Source organism: Rousettus aegyptiacus, unplaced genomic scaffold (assembly GCF_014176215.1).
Source record: "Rousettus aegyptiacus isolate mRouAeg1 unplaced genomic scaffold, mRouAeg1.p scaffold_m13_p_10, whole genome shotgun sequence".
NCBI classification, from domain to species: Eukaryota; Metazoa; Chordata; class Mammalia; order Chiroptera; family Pteropodidae; genus Rousettus; species Rousettus aegyptiacus.
In genome coordinates, this window is record NW_023416285.1 from 27,736,953 (window position 1) to 27,750,623 (window position 13,671).

A 13,671-nucleotide genomic window follows, 5' to 3' on the forward strand; every position below is an offset into this window, starting at 1 on the left:
ACATAATAGCACCATGATGTTACTTCTCTAAAAGGTCATTTAGGGGAAATTATTTCATGTAATTTAAAAGCAACAACTTTTTAAATCATGAAACTACTTTCTTGCTGACTTTAATAACTTTTTTTTTTAAATCTAGAAGTGATTTTAAAACAAAATGTTAAATGGCATTTATTAAAGCCCACGGGCAAAAGAAACCATTTTCTAGGAAATTGACAGTCTCTTTGAGTTTGCCCCTGTAAATCTATTGCTGATCAATTTACCGATCCTCTTAACTCTCTCTCAGGACAGTGGCATACTAGGAAGAAAATCCCTAAGTGCTTCCAGAACAGATCTGAAAGAAAATATGGCCAATTTCATTTGGTCAGCAGTCTAGGAAACAGTAATTATGAGACTAAACCTACCACTTAAAAAAAAAACACAAAATTGAAAACAATGTCATGTTACAGCTTTTAATTTAGGATATGTAGAACGACTTTTTAAAATTAAAGTGTGAGTATATATGTGTATGTATATATACACACACACATATACAAATATATGTATTTGCCACTTTCCATAAGAATCTTGAGAATAGGCTTTTACATAGTCTATGAACTATTCTCTCTCTGAATACTTAATAAATACTAAATGTGAATGAGATAGAATAGCAATAACCTGCCCATGGAGATATCTAAAAATTAATAAGATGCCCGAGAGAAAATGCAAAGTACTGTTGATTCTTAACAAAATTTATTTTTTCTAATATACATGTTGATTTTTTTTTTCCTGGGAGATTAAAAATGTTACTTAACGATCTTGGAGTTAAAATAAAAAATGACTCTCCTGGGGCAATTTCCCTCCATTAAGTACTAATCTAATCTCAAAAAAATATTAAGTATTAGCAAACTTGTACAAATTTGATATGTTTTTGGCTTGTACTATGTCTTTTTCAACAAAGAACAGAGGTTTTGCTTAAAATTTACAAATACCATAGGCAAAAGAAACCCCTCTTTTTCTTCTCCATTTCTATCTAGGGAATTTCTTAGTTATTAATTTTATGTCATTAAGTTTAAAAAGATAGGTCCTGTGGAATCATCTTCTGGGTCTCCAGGACTTCTTGGGCACAGCTCTTGTTATTCATATTACATTCCTGCCAAGCACAGAAGTAGCATCATGCGCTCTTTCTCGGCTTTGACAGGTGCCACCTTGCAACTACTCTTGAAACAAAGTGAGAAAGCAGCAGACAAAACCACAAACTTTAGGAGCCACACAGAGTTATTGGAGCATGCATCTCTTCTCTGAACATGACAGTTTGCTTGGGAATGTTGCAGAGAGAATAAGTAGGGAAAAGGAAAATATTTAAGCCTTGGTTTTATCATTGGGAATCTTCAAAGATATTTTAAACAACTTAAGTAGTCAGAGGTTTAATATTTTAAGCATTTAGACTTTTTTGCATTTTTATTCTAATTAACATATCTTGGTGTTGATAAATTGAAGCACTTCACATATGAAAAGGGAAATGATTTTCATAGGTGTTTTCTTATTGAAAACCATTTTACTACTTCACTCCATGCATGTATGTATGTGTGTATGTATATCTATACCAATATATATCTCTAATTCCCTATCATCATCTATATCAATATGTAAGTATGATAGAGATGTAGAAATACAATAAATGTTAAAATATTAAAAATAAGTATATTTCTCCAGAAGCTGAAAAAAAAGTTTGAAAGTTTTATGCTCAAAATTCAAGTCTGGATTTATGACAACTAAATATTACATAATAAATAAATGTTATAGATTATATAATAACAAAAAGTGCATGATTGCAACAAAATATTGAACAGTTGATTTTTTTTCAGATAAATTATCACTGTGCATGGAATGATAGGAGCTTAATAAATGTTAAATGAACAAAAAGTACAATCCTAAATAATATTATGTACATTTTATTTTCCACCCACTATGCACTAAGTAAGCAAAAAGAACTTTTAGACGTTGCTTCTAATCCTTGCAATCCTTAAAAGTACATTTTAGTCCCATTACATGGATAAGAATTGTACATCAATCTACAAACATTAACTGAATCTATAAAGGAAACTTATTTGAAAACATTCAAAAAGAGGTATTTTTCTAATATAAATAGCACAGCTTTATAAACGTAGAATTTCGTAAATTGAAGCGTATTGCACTTTCATTGCTGCAACAATTTCAGTTTCCCATTGGCTTTTCAAAAGTGTCTAACAAGTGTGCATTTTACTCCCTATTTGTTTAACCTGAACTCAAAACATATACTGAAAACGGCTAGATTCAGAGGAAGGAGAGAAAACTAATGGAAGAAATATCAGTAATTTAAGATATGCACATGACACCATCTTACTGGGAGAAAGAGCAATGATTTGAAATGACTTCCGATGAATGTGAAAGAAGAAAGTTCCAGAGCAGGACTGCATTCGAACATCAAGAAGATAAAATTCATGTCTATAGAAGACATACATAATTTAACAGACAATGAAGACAAACCATTAAAGATTTTGCTTGGTGACCTTGGTCAGTCATCAATTCAAATGACGACTACAGTTAAAAAAAAAAAAAAAAAAAAAAAACAAGAAAAGGCTGAGAACTGGAAGGGCAGCAATGAAAGAATTAGGAAAGATCACCAAGAGCAAAGATGTGCAGTTAGAAACCAAGGCTAAAGTCATCCACACCCTCATATTCCCAATTACTACGTATGGATGCACAAGTTGGACAGTGAAGAAGACTGATAGGGGAAAAAATGATTCATATGAAATGTGGCATTAGAGGAGAGCTCTACCCTGGCCTGCCAGGAAGATGAACAAATTAAGTGCTAGAGCAAATTAAGCTTGAAACACCTCTGGAAGCAAAAATGACAAAACTGAGGCTGTCCTACTTTGGGCAAATCATGCAGCAGGATTGTCTGGAAAAGACAATAATGCTGGGAAAAATAGAAGGCAATAGGAAAAGAAGACCAAATATGAGATGGACTGACTCCTTAAAAGAAGCCATAGGTGTGAGTCTCCAGGAGCCAAACAGGGCTGTTGAGAAAGAACATTGTGGACATCATCATTCAGAGTCACCAGGAGTTGGAGCCAACTAAACAGCACTTAATACACACAACTTCACCAAAGCGAAAACCATCAGAAATTATGTTATTCTAAGCAATAGTCCTGGTCTTGGTAATCCTTGATTTAAAAACAAAACAAAACAACAACAAAAAAACCTCTGTTCTAAAGGCAGAGTAATTCGATTTGATTTAACCACTCTCAGTACTGGATTAAGTGCTTTGAGAGTTCCTTCCTGATTCCCTTTACTGGATCCTCCTCAGACCTGTTAGTGACTCATAGCTCAGTGCTTTGCCCTATTCTCAATCAATATTCACTTCTGAGGACATGCTTTCAAACTTTTGATCATGCCCCACAAGAAATACATTTTATAATATAACTCATTATACACTGAATAAAACTTAAACAAAAGGATTATGTAGAAATATCCGACTACATGGAACATATATTTTTTACTGTGCTTTTTTTCATTTTTAAATGCTGGTTGGCACTCACTAAATTGATTTCATGACCCACTAATGTGCTAACTACTCACAATATAATAGCTCTGTTCTAGATGATCTCCATTGCCATAGGTTTAAATATCCCCATAACTCCTATGTTTATCTCATCTACATCCTTTCCAGGGAACTTCAGACTCCTATATCCTACCTGACATCTCAGCTGGGACATTTTTCTACACCTGTTCCTCTTCCCTAGTAGCCCCCTTCTTGGTAAAATGGCAACACCATTACCCCAGATGCTCAGGCCCATAACACTGAAGTCTCACTCAACTCCTTTTACTCTCACTCATAACTTACTATTTCTAACTTTGAAATATATGCCAAATCCAATTTAGCACTTCTACCGCTATCACCTTAATGTGAGTCATCATGAGCTCTTACAAAGACCACTGCAAAAGCCTATTAACAATTTTCCTCCACTAATCATACAATTGTCAATGATGCTCCAACAAGAGTCAGGGTGATCTTTTAAAAACATAAATCAGATATATTCCCTGCTCACAACCATCCAATGGCTCCTCAGCACACTTAGAATAAAATCCAGATTTCCTACCATGGCCTATAGGGGCTGATGTGACCCCTGCTCTCCTTTTCTTACCTCATCTCCTACCCTTCCTACCTCTTGCTCACTCCTCTCCAGCCAGTTCTCCTTGCTGTTGTTCTTGGAAGACGCCAGGAACGTGCCCACTTGAAAATTTTGTACTTACAGTTCCCTCTGCCTAGAATGCTCAAGATATTCACATTGTTTGCTCCTTCATTTCATGGAGGTCTCTGAATATTAACTGGTAGCTGCCTCTCCAGACAACCTGAATTGAAAAAGCACTCCCATAACTTGCTAGTCCCTTATCTTTTCTTTTACTTTATGGCACTTCTTACCTGATGTTATATCTCCAATGCTTAACAGTTCTCAAAATTGTTCATGGAATGAATAAATGAATGAATGTACATAAATGAATATCAGTAATCACAGTAATGAGAATACTATTGAGAACTGTAGTCTTGGTACACCATGAACCCCATTCTCCTTTATACCATTCTTTCTCTTCCAGATGAATAAATCTATTTTAAGAACCACCAATTTATAAATTAAAATGAAGAAACAAGATCACCTTTGTGAGTTGAACTGGAAAAAGAAGAGTCCACCCAAACATGTTGGTAAAGAAAACTTAGAAGTTTTAATGCATATTGATATTCAGGCAAGAGAACTAGGAATCTAATTAGATTTTATATACTTACTTAACAAGTAGAATATTTATATATCAAGAACTATAAAGTAATGGATAAAAGCCTAGATTCTGGAGCTGACTAACCCTGTTCAAATCCTGGTCCTGATATTTAGTAGTAATATAAAACATTTCTGTGCCTTAGTTTCCTCATTTATAAAAGGGGACAACAATAATAACAGTATTTCTCATGTACTGTGTTGTGAGAACAGAACAATGCCTATTACATTAGTAAGCCCCTACATAAATATTGGCTATTATTATTCATTTATAATATATCCTAAACGTCTTTATCCAGTCATAGTATTAAAATACACAAATTTTTAATGGGCAAGCCCCAAATTATGCTTTATATTTCCAAATTTCTCAGGAAAGGTAAGCAGTTCATGTCAAATTGGAAAGGTATTCCACCCCAAATACTGAAAAAAAAAAAAATCTATTACTGAAGCTGAATGAAAGCCAGGGAGTCACAAAATGGTAGACTATGAGAACCTAAGTTCACATGTTTTAACTGCTTATATTTTATAAAACAAATAGCTCAATAGTTTATGAGTATGAAAAAATTGCAATGTTATTATTCTTAGATATTAAGACTTAAATTTAAACCTATTTAAATTTCCTACTTTATCAAATGCTCAACATTATGGCTATTAGAATTTAGCTTGTTTTATATATTTCACGAAATAATACTATTTGGTTGCAAATCTCACCCTATTTTATTACAATTATATAGATTTTTTAAAAACCTGCCCCTAACCTTAAACATTAAAGGTTAACAAAGAAAAAAAAAAACTGAGCTATTTCAGTGCTCATTACATTATGTAATGTGGGACTACATACAGTTAAGACCTAGAGGACAAAATTCTACAGTTAAAATTAGCTGTTTTCTTATGTGGGCAAGTAGTGGGGTGGGGAAAAAGGTTTAAAAATAAAAAAGCTTACCGTTAACCTTAGCCTTAAGGGAAGTGTGTCATCTTTTCTCTGGAGAATCAGGGAATCATCTGTTGCCATAGAATCATAATGCTTGTAGTTAAGCCTGACCTCATAATTAATAGGGATTCACAACATGAAATGCTGACATGTTAGAAACATCAGCAAGGCTGAAATAAAATTACTGAATCCCCACAGCAAACTATACTTCTACTTGTTATGATCTAAAAATGGTCTAAATCTTTGCATTCCAAGTACTAACCAGAACAATTCAGTAGGTTGCTTTGAAAACTTGAAGATGTAAACAACATATACTAAAGATCTGTACATATTACAAATGTTTTAGTTGACAGGCCTCAGAATTTGTGGTTTCAAAGTTTGCTAAATTGTTGTTATCAGAAAGGCTAACTAGATACTCAGTATTTATTCTTATTTCAAATGGTAAATAATACAAAAGCTACAAAGTAAACACAGGTTAAAAAAAAAAAAAACTCGTGGGCCCACGGCTTAAGTTCAAATCCTGGTTAAAGCAGGCAAACAAATCGTGGAAGTTAAAAAACATAAAAGAACTGATGATTCTCAAATCTCACTGATTTTTTCACAGACTTATTTTTGAAGTGAGACCTATTAAATTGATGCCTTCAGTTATAGCTCAAAAACAATTTCAAATAATGAGAAGAGTACGCTTAAGGCAATCCTCAGTAGTGTATATTCCCCACCAGGAAGTTAAAAAAATAAAAATAAAACAACTCTCATAGCTTAATGTTTTATTAAATATGACAGAAAATCACTCGGTTGTATTTATAACAAATGATTTATTTTTACAATATTTAAGTGATCATGCTTACATGTTTTAAATTGTCACATCATTAGTCCTTGCCAGCTTCTGCGTTTTTCTCATTTAAACACTTTCTACAGATAAGCTTAGAGAAGTAGAGGTACTCTCCCTACTTTATCAGTTGTTTAGCACAAGATATATTATTAAATGCTGGCATTTCCTTGACATTCAAGAACTTACGACAAGGACAGGGATCGTGGCATTAAGGGATCTTGGAAGTAAGAATAAAACAACATCGAAAACAAGTCACCTCGTCCCAAAACCAGGTAGAGTGTTGGTTTGGGAAGTACTTGTATTAGTAAACATTTTTTGGAGCCAATGCAATTTTCGTGCAATTCAACTTTCTACAGAAGTTGAAAACCGAAGTGAAACATTGATGGTGTGACAGAAGCAAATAGCCCCAAATGAAGAAAGTCTTTCGGAGCAGTATGCACACAGAGCTGCTTTCTCCAAAAAGGAAGGACTGGGATGGAAAACTAAGTGCCAAAGAGAAAAAAAGTTAAAGCGTGACCCAAGAGCTCTTACAATTACGCTTAACGGCAAACGGCGAAGGACCCCGACTCCTACAGATAGAAGCTGCTCCATTCCCCGCACCAGCCATGGGGGTTGGCCCTGAGAAACTAAGGGCCGGGAGCCCTCCACGCGCATCCTCAAAAGCTGTGGCCTAGGAGGGGCTGTAGAGAGATCAGCACACTCATTCCACGCCTTTGCCCTTCCCCCACATCGCCGGCCCTGTCGCCCCCGGAGTATTCATCGTGGGGTCGCGGGGACTGCGGAGCCGGCGGCCCGAGCGCCCTCTTTACCTGGTCGCAGAGGCGCGGCCAGGCAGGGAGGGTGCGTGAGCGTGTGGGCGACACGAACCCCCTGCGCCTTCCCGTCCGGCCCGAGCCGGGATTGCGAGGCGGCTTCTGGAGTCTTAGCCAGTAAACAACTCACTGCCAGGGAGACTGGGAGAGAAACAACACACAGCACGCCTGAGAAACCGCCGCGCCGACCGACATTCATAATCCGGCGGACCGGAAGCAGCGGAGTTTCGTCACTTCCTACCGGGGCACAGCGAAAACGTTTCCCCCTCGACTTCTCTTCGGGAACCTTTGTTTCCTGCTCTCGGAGCTGGCTCGTGCCGGGACCGGTTCGGAAGGGGCTACGGAGAGCCGGCTGAGGAGCGGGGCGGAGCGGTGAGTTGTGACGAGCGACCCCCCCCTCCCCCATCCAGCCTCCTCTGGGAGGCTCGAGACCTCCGCGAGGGATGGAGAGTAGTTCCGTGCGATCTTTGTTTCCTCTCCCGCTATGGGGGGACCTCGTAATTTGCCGGAGGTCGCGTGCCCCTGGATGACCGCTCTCCCTTTTCATTGAGGTCCCTGCTTCCTCCGAGGGTGTTGCGAGCTGGAGCACGCGGACGGAGGACACAGCCCCACACGCTAAATCCTGGGAACCCAGTCTTAGACATTCCCCCAAAAGGTTTTGGCAACTTCTCTGTACAGCTCTCTCTTTCCATCTCTCATCTTCTCTCGGGCTCCCTTTGAAGGACCTTCTAGGCCTTTGGTGTATCATGCTTTGATCAAAAGGTTGGCATTCTTTTTCTGAGCGCCAGCTGTCGCTTTTCAGGTTCTCTGGCATTTGCTTGGTCTGGAATAGGGGTCCCTCTGCCTGCCCTGCGTTTCCTGACGTGTCCCTAAGGTATCAGTGTAGCCCAGGGCCAAGAACTCATGAAAAGGGCAGAATATTTAAAAGGATGCTTATTTGAAAGGATTGCAAGAGCTTGCAAAGACATAAGGGCAAAGCTTTCTACAGCCGTTATGAGATGTCAGCTCTAAGACTGCACTCTGAGTAAGCTCAGTTTTCCTCATGTCTTGGACGTGGAGATGATCAACTTTAGACTTTTAAAATTTGCATGGAGGGTGGGAAACGGGATCTCAGGGAAAGCATATATTTATATATGAAGACCCAATTCTGGTTGGAGAGATCACAGAAGCCCTAGAGTGTTATTTCAGCAAAAACCTAGTTCATTCAATAAACATATTTGAGTACCTGTCAAGTTCCAAGCACTAAGTATGTATAACTATTAATTTAAAAAGTCCCTGCTTTCATGGAGTTTACACCATGAAACCAGAGGAGGAACCGGGAAGTGAGCACTGTAGATAAGAACATTGTACAAGTTTCCAGTCATGAAAGAGGCACTTTTGTTTTGCTTTTGCTTTTTGATGTTTAGGTATTTGGGGGGTAATGGGATGAGGCATTGAGTGATATGAGTTTTGTTGCTCTTTGGAAATGGGGACTTTGGAAATGGTTAAAATTGTGTAGAAAGAGAGAAAGGGCCATTATGCTTTGATAACTTAATAATTTATAGCCATTATTTTGTGGTACTTTGCAAAGTTGCAAAATAATAGGCAAAAAGATAAATATAGGCTCTCCCCTTAAAGTACACAGAGTTTTATAGAGAATATAACACTTGTGCTAAAAATGAGTATGGTTCAAGGTAGAAAGCCCAGTTCTATAAGAAAGCACTATAAGATATCCTGGGAGAGAGAAAGACACACCAGCTGTGACTAAAATCCTCATGAGGAATAGTGTTTGAATAGGGTCTCAACAGGATTTTGAAATCTAAAAAGGGTTAAAAATGCTTCCCAGTCAGAGAAAAAACGAGTAGAACTGGCAAAACGAGCTAATGGCTCTGCTGTGAGGAAGATCAAGATAAAGAATTAAAGTTTTTGTGCCAGTTAATGAATCTTCTTAAATGTCAGCCAAGAAATTGAGTTACATTTTGAAGGCAGTGGGAAGCCTTAATTTTTGAAGAAGAAAATTAAAAAAAAAAAAAAAAGGAAAAAAAATGTTTTTTCAGGAACATTAACATGGCAAAAGACTAATTAGAATATTACTATAGTACAAAAAAGCTAACAAGATATGAATTTGAATAGTAGCAATAAAATTGAGAAACATAGAGCAAATGTGAGAATTGTTAGAATCCACAGGAAAGACCTGCTGATTGTTTGCATATAAGGACTAGGAGAGGACCTAGTGAAGGAAAGATTTAGGCTTTAGACCTGATTAATGGAGAGTTGTATTATTTATTGAAAGAAATTGTAGGACAAGGAATTTTGGGGGAAGATATTCATAATCTGAATTTTAATCATAACTGAACTTAAGATACTATTAGGGCAATCAAACAGACATGTCTATTAAGCAATTGGAAATGTGAGTTTCTAATTTAAGAGAGATTGGAGTGGGAATAAACATATGAAATCATCAGCCTAGAGATGATAGTTGAAAACATGATATACATAAGGATCACCAGGGAATAAATTAGTACCAGAACTAATGGAAGTAGACTGGGATAGATACTTGGGCAATACCAAGAACAACAGGGATGTGAAGATGAGCCAAAGAAAGACTAATCACAAATAGAAGAGGAAAACCAGAAAAGCCGAATGAGATAAAACTCAAGGAGGAGAAAGTTTTTTGAAAAAGGAAGCAGATAATCTGTATTTACTTAGCCGACCTTTACTGAAAACCTGCTATCTGCCAAGCACTCTGCTAGACACACCGTTTTAGCAGTAGGAAGACCAACCCAATGCTGGCCCTCATGAAATTTTTTCTAGTGAGAAAGACAAACACCGTTCACATAATTAACAGTGTAGTAACTACTAAAAATGAGTGCAGGACGTTTGGGGACCATGTAACAGCAAGAATTTGTTTAGAAAGTGAGACTTGAAGAATGAATAAGATAAGGGATGGGACACTCTCTACCAAAGTGCTAACATAAGAAAGATACATTGAAAGACTTGAAACAAGTCATGCGGCTACAACAAAGAGAGTGGGAATAGCCTGAAACACTAGGTAACATTTAATGAACATGTACTCTGTGCCAAGTACTATCCTAACTGCTTTACATATACTACCAGATCATGTAGGGCATTAGAGACCTTATTAAGAATCTCATTCTTTAACCTTTGGACAGTGAGAAGTGAAAGGGATATTTTAAGCAACTGGGTGATAGGAAAAGATTTGAAGGGGCACAAGAGTGGCTGTGGAGAGACCAATTAAACTACTACAGTGGGCCAGATAATGAATGATGGTAGCTTCATTTAGGGTGCTGGTAGTAAGGATTGAGACAGGTAGATAAATTTGAGATGTGTTTAAGAGGCTTGGTGATTACATGGGGGTCAGGAGTTGAGGAAGTGGAAGGAATTAAAGCTGATTCTCAGGTTTCTGGCTGGAGCAATGGGGTAAGCATCATCTGAGAAAGGGAATACTAGAGGAGGAACTGGTTGGGAGACAAGAAAAGACATTATGGGTGGCTCTGTTAAGGACATGTTGAGTAGGAGGCACTAGTGGTTTATCCAAGTCAAGCTAGAAGTTAGATCTCGGAGGAGACACATGGGCTGGAGAGATAAATTTATAATTACTGGCAAAAGGGTATAGATCAAATTGTCTACGGCAGTAATTCTCAAACTTTAGAGTGAACCAGAATCATCTGGAAGGTTTAATGCAGATTTCTGGGCCCCACTCCCAGAGTTTTTTCTTTAGAAGGTCCAGTGGTAGAAACCAAGAGTTCACATTTCTAACAGGTTCCCAAGTAATGCCTGTGCCACTAATCCAGAGGATACATTTGGAGGAGAAAGTTTAGAATGAGACAAGAACCCAATCTTGGAGAATTCATTTTTGTTTAAGTGGATTAGGAGGAATCTACAAAAAAGACTGAAAATGACGTAAGAGGAAACACCATATTTATTATATTTACCTAAGGCTCTGAATGCATTGGTGAGAGCCTTTTCACGAAATGGTGGCCTAAAGGCCAATTTGCAGAAAATGCAGCATAAGTAGAAGGAATAAAGACAAGAAGAAAGTATAAAATGTAGATGACTGTCTAAAGGTTTTGCTATAAAATGAAGAAGACAGGCTAAAAGAGACTTGAATATATTTAAATGTCAGTGAAAAAAATGCCAGGAGGAAGAAAGAAACTGGGGTGGGGACGGGGACAGTGAAGAGGACATAGTAAATAGGAAAGGATGGATGCAAGTAAGTTTGTAGATATGGCAGGAAGTTGATGTAGTTCCTCTCTGACAGCTTAGGTTTTCTCTGTGAAGGAGGTGAGCCATCTACTGAGATAGAGAAACAGTTTCAAGGAAAATGGAGAAATATAACTAGAGCAGTAGTTTCAAGGAAAATGGAGAAAGGTAACTGATCTTTGCAGAAAGTGGGGAAGTGAATTGACTAGAGAAGCATGATAGAATTGCTAAGTTGTATTGAGTACCTAGATGAGGTTGGTGACTCTGAAGATATGGAGTGTGAGTGTATTATTCTCACTAGTACTTAGAGTTTGGGTGCATGCTGGGAGAAAGTAGATAGCAGGATGGATGTCTACAAAGTAGATGAAATTATAGGGCTATGGGACAAGTGTGCTTAGAGTACTAGAAGAGTTTTTGAAAGGCTGAACCATGGCATGTAAGCTAGATAGGAAGTAAAATGACATACTGCCAAATAAATGAAGAAATGTGATGGAGAAAACAGATCATTGTTTAGTAGTAGGAATTTCTGTGTTTATATGCATTTGTCATAGACAATTCCTAGAATAAGCTAATAATTCACTCTCACCAGCTCCACTTCTACCACTTTGCTAGGTCATTGACATTTTTTAAGTGGTAATTATTAATTTTATAACTTTTTAAAAAAGCAATACTTAGATTTTAAATTAAGCCTACATTTAAAACATTAAATTTCTTTCATCTCTCTGCCTCTCTCTCTCGTTCTCTACACACACACACACACACCCCTAGGACTTTGTTTTCTAGAACTGTAATCCACAGTAAGAATGATAATGGCTGTTTTATAGTCTATTTTTATCATGAATTTGGAATAGTCAGGAAAGGAATCATATGGAAGTAACATAATTTGGCCTAACAGCAGGAAAATATTTTTGGAAATAATAAAGGGGATAAATTGACAGAGTTACACCACAGTTGTTGATCTCTTTAGGACTTCAGTAGAAGGAAAATATATTTCTCTCAGTACATGTACTTTTCCCAATAAGAAAGGAGAAGTAATAGAAACCAGGGAAGGCAATAGAAAATGGGGAGGAAACGTAAGATAGAAAACTAAAAACTAGAGGGTAAAGCACATAACCATGAGTGTTTTATTTTAGGCCTAACTACTGTTTTTTGTTTCATGAGGGAAGGAAGTTGGGGCAAGGAGGTGCCAATAAGGAGAAAAGGGAGGGAACAAAAAAACTGGAGGCCTCTATAAAGTCAAAGCACAGGTATTATGGAGGTAAAGAAATGAAAAAAAAAAGAAAAGAAAGATTCATTTGGCACCCTAAAGAAGTTCCTGGGTCAAAGCATTGGAAGAGATAAAGTGATGGAAGATTCTAGCCAAAGAGAAAAATAGTTGTGACAAGCTTCAAGTCTTATTGGCTGACAGTGAAGCTCCTTGGGGTTGAAGATCTAAACTGAGCGAAGGAAGTTGGAAAAGATATCTATATAGATGCTAAAATTGTGGCCTGCTAACAATGAAGTTAATGCAGAGAGGGAGAAGGGCTGAGTCAAATGTAATACTGGAGAGATTTTCAAGAAGGTGGTTTTTACATAAAAGGAACTGTGATGTATATAGAATAGAGAAAGGGAAACCAGAATTTGCTAGACAGGCTAAAGCAGTTGCCTCCAAACTTTTCTCATCATATATTCCATGAATAAAAAAATTGAACTCACTTCCATATGCGTATTTAGTTATATGCATATACTAATTATATGCATATACTCTTCTAACTGTATATTAATAGTTTATTTTTTAATAAAAAAAATTAAAAAGAAAAAGAAATTCTCTTATTTTTCTCCCTGTATTCCACTGTGGAAACCAGGGACATGTTAGTAATGTAGGGCAGGGGTACAAAGCTGGTTCATTTTATGAGTACAGAATCATATAGAAAGAGCTGACTCCAAGGTTCCAGTTGGTGTTCCATGTTGATGTTCATGTAGATGCCGACTCTTGTCACTAGTCTGTAATGTAAACCTTAAATCTGTGATTATGAAAATACATAACAATAAATATTTTGCTTCCGTTTTTCAGCATAGAAATTTCAAATAATGGTTTTTCTAGTATATTATAAGGATTCTTCT

At 37.1% G+C, this 13,671-nt stretch overlaps 2 protein-coding genes across 8 annotated transcripts in view; one reads left to right on the forward strand and one right to left on the reverse strand.

Moving 5' to 3' along the window:
• The window catches only part of GSTCD (glutathione S-transferase C-terminal domain containing), a 114,410-nt gene extending 106,819 nt beyond the window's left edge, over positions 1-7,591 (reverse strand). For 2 of the 6 annotated variants that reach the window (XM_016134594.2, XM_036227643.1), the window contains exon 1: positions 7,363-7,591. The gene's annotated coding sequence lies outside the window, so the exon portion shown is untranslated. The other 4 variants (XM_016134598.2, XM_016134596.2, XM_016134597.2 and 1 more) reach the window with 4 other exon arrangements.
• Positions 7,592-7,604: 13 nt separating this feature from the next.
• Positions 7,605-13,671, forward strand: part of INTS12 (integrator complex subunit 12) — a 43,813-nt gene continuing 37,746 nt past the window's right edge. For both annotated transcript variants that reach the window (XM_016134602.2, XM_016134601.2), the window contains exon 1: positions 7,605-7,737. The gene's annotated coding sequence lies outside the window, so the exon portion shown is untranslated. The remainder of the gene's footprint in view (positions 7,738-13,671) is intronic.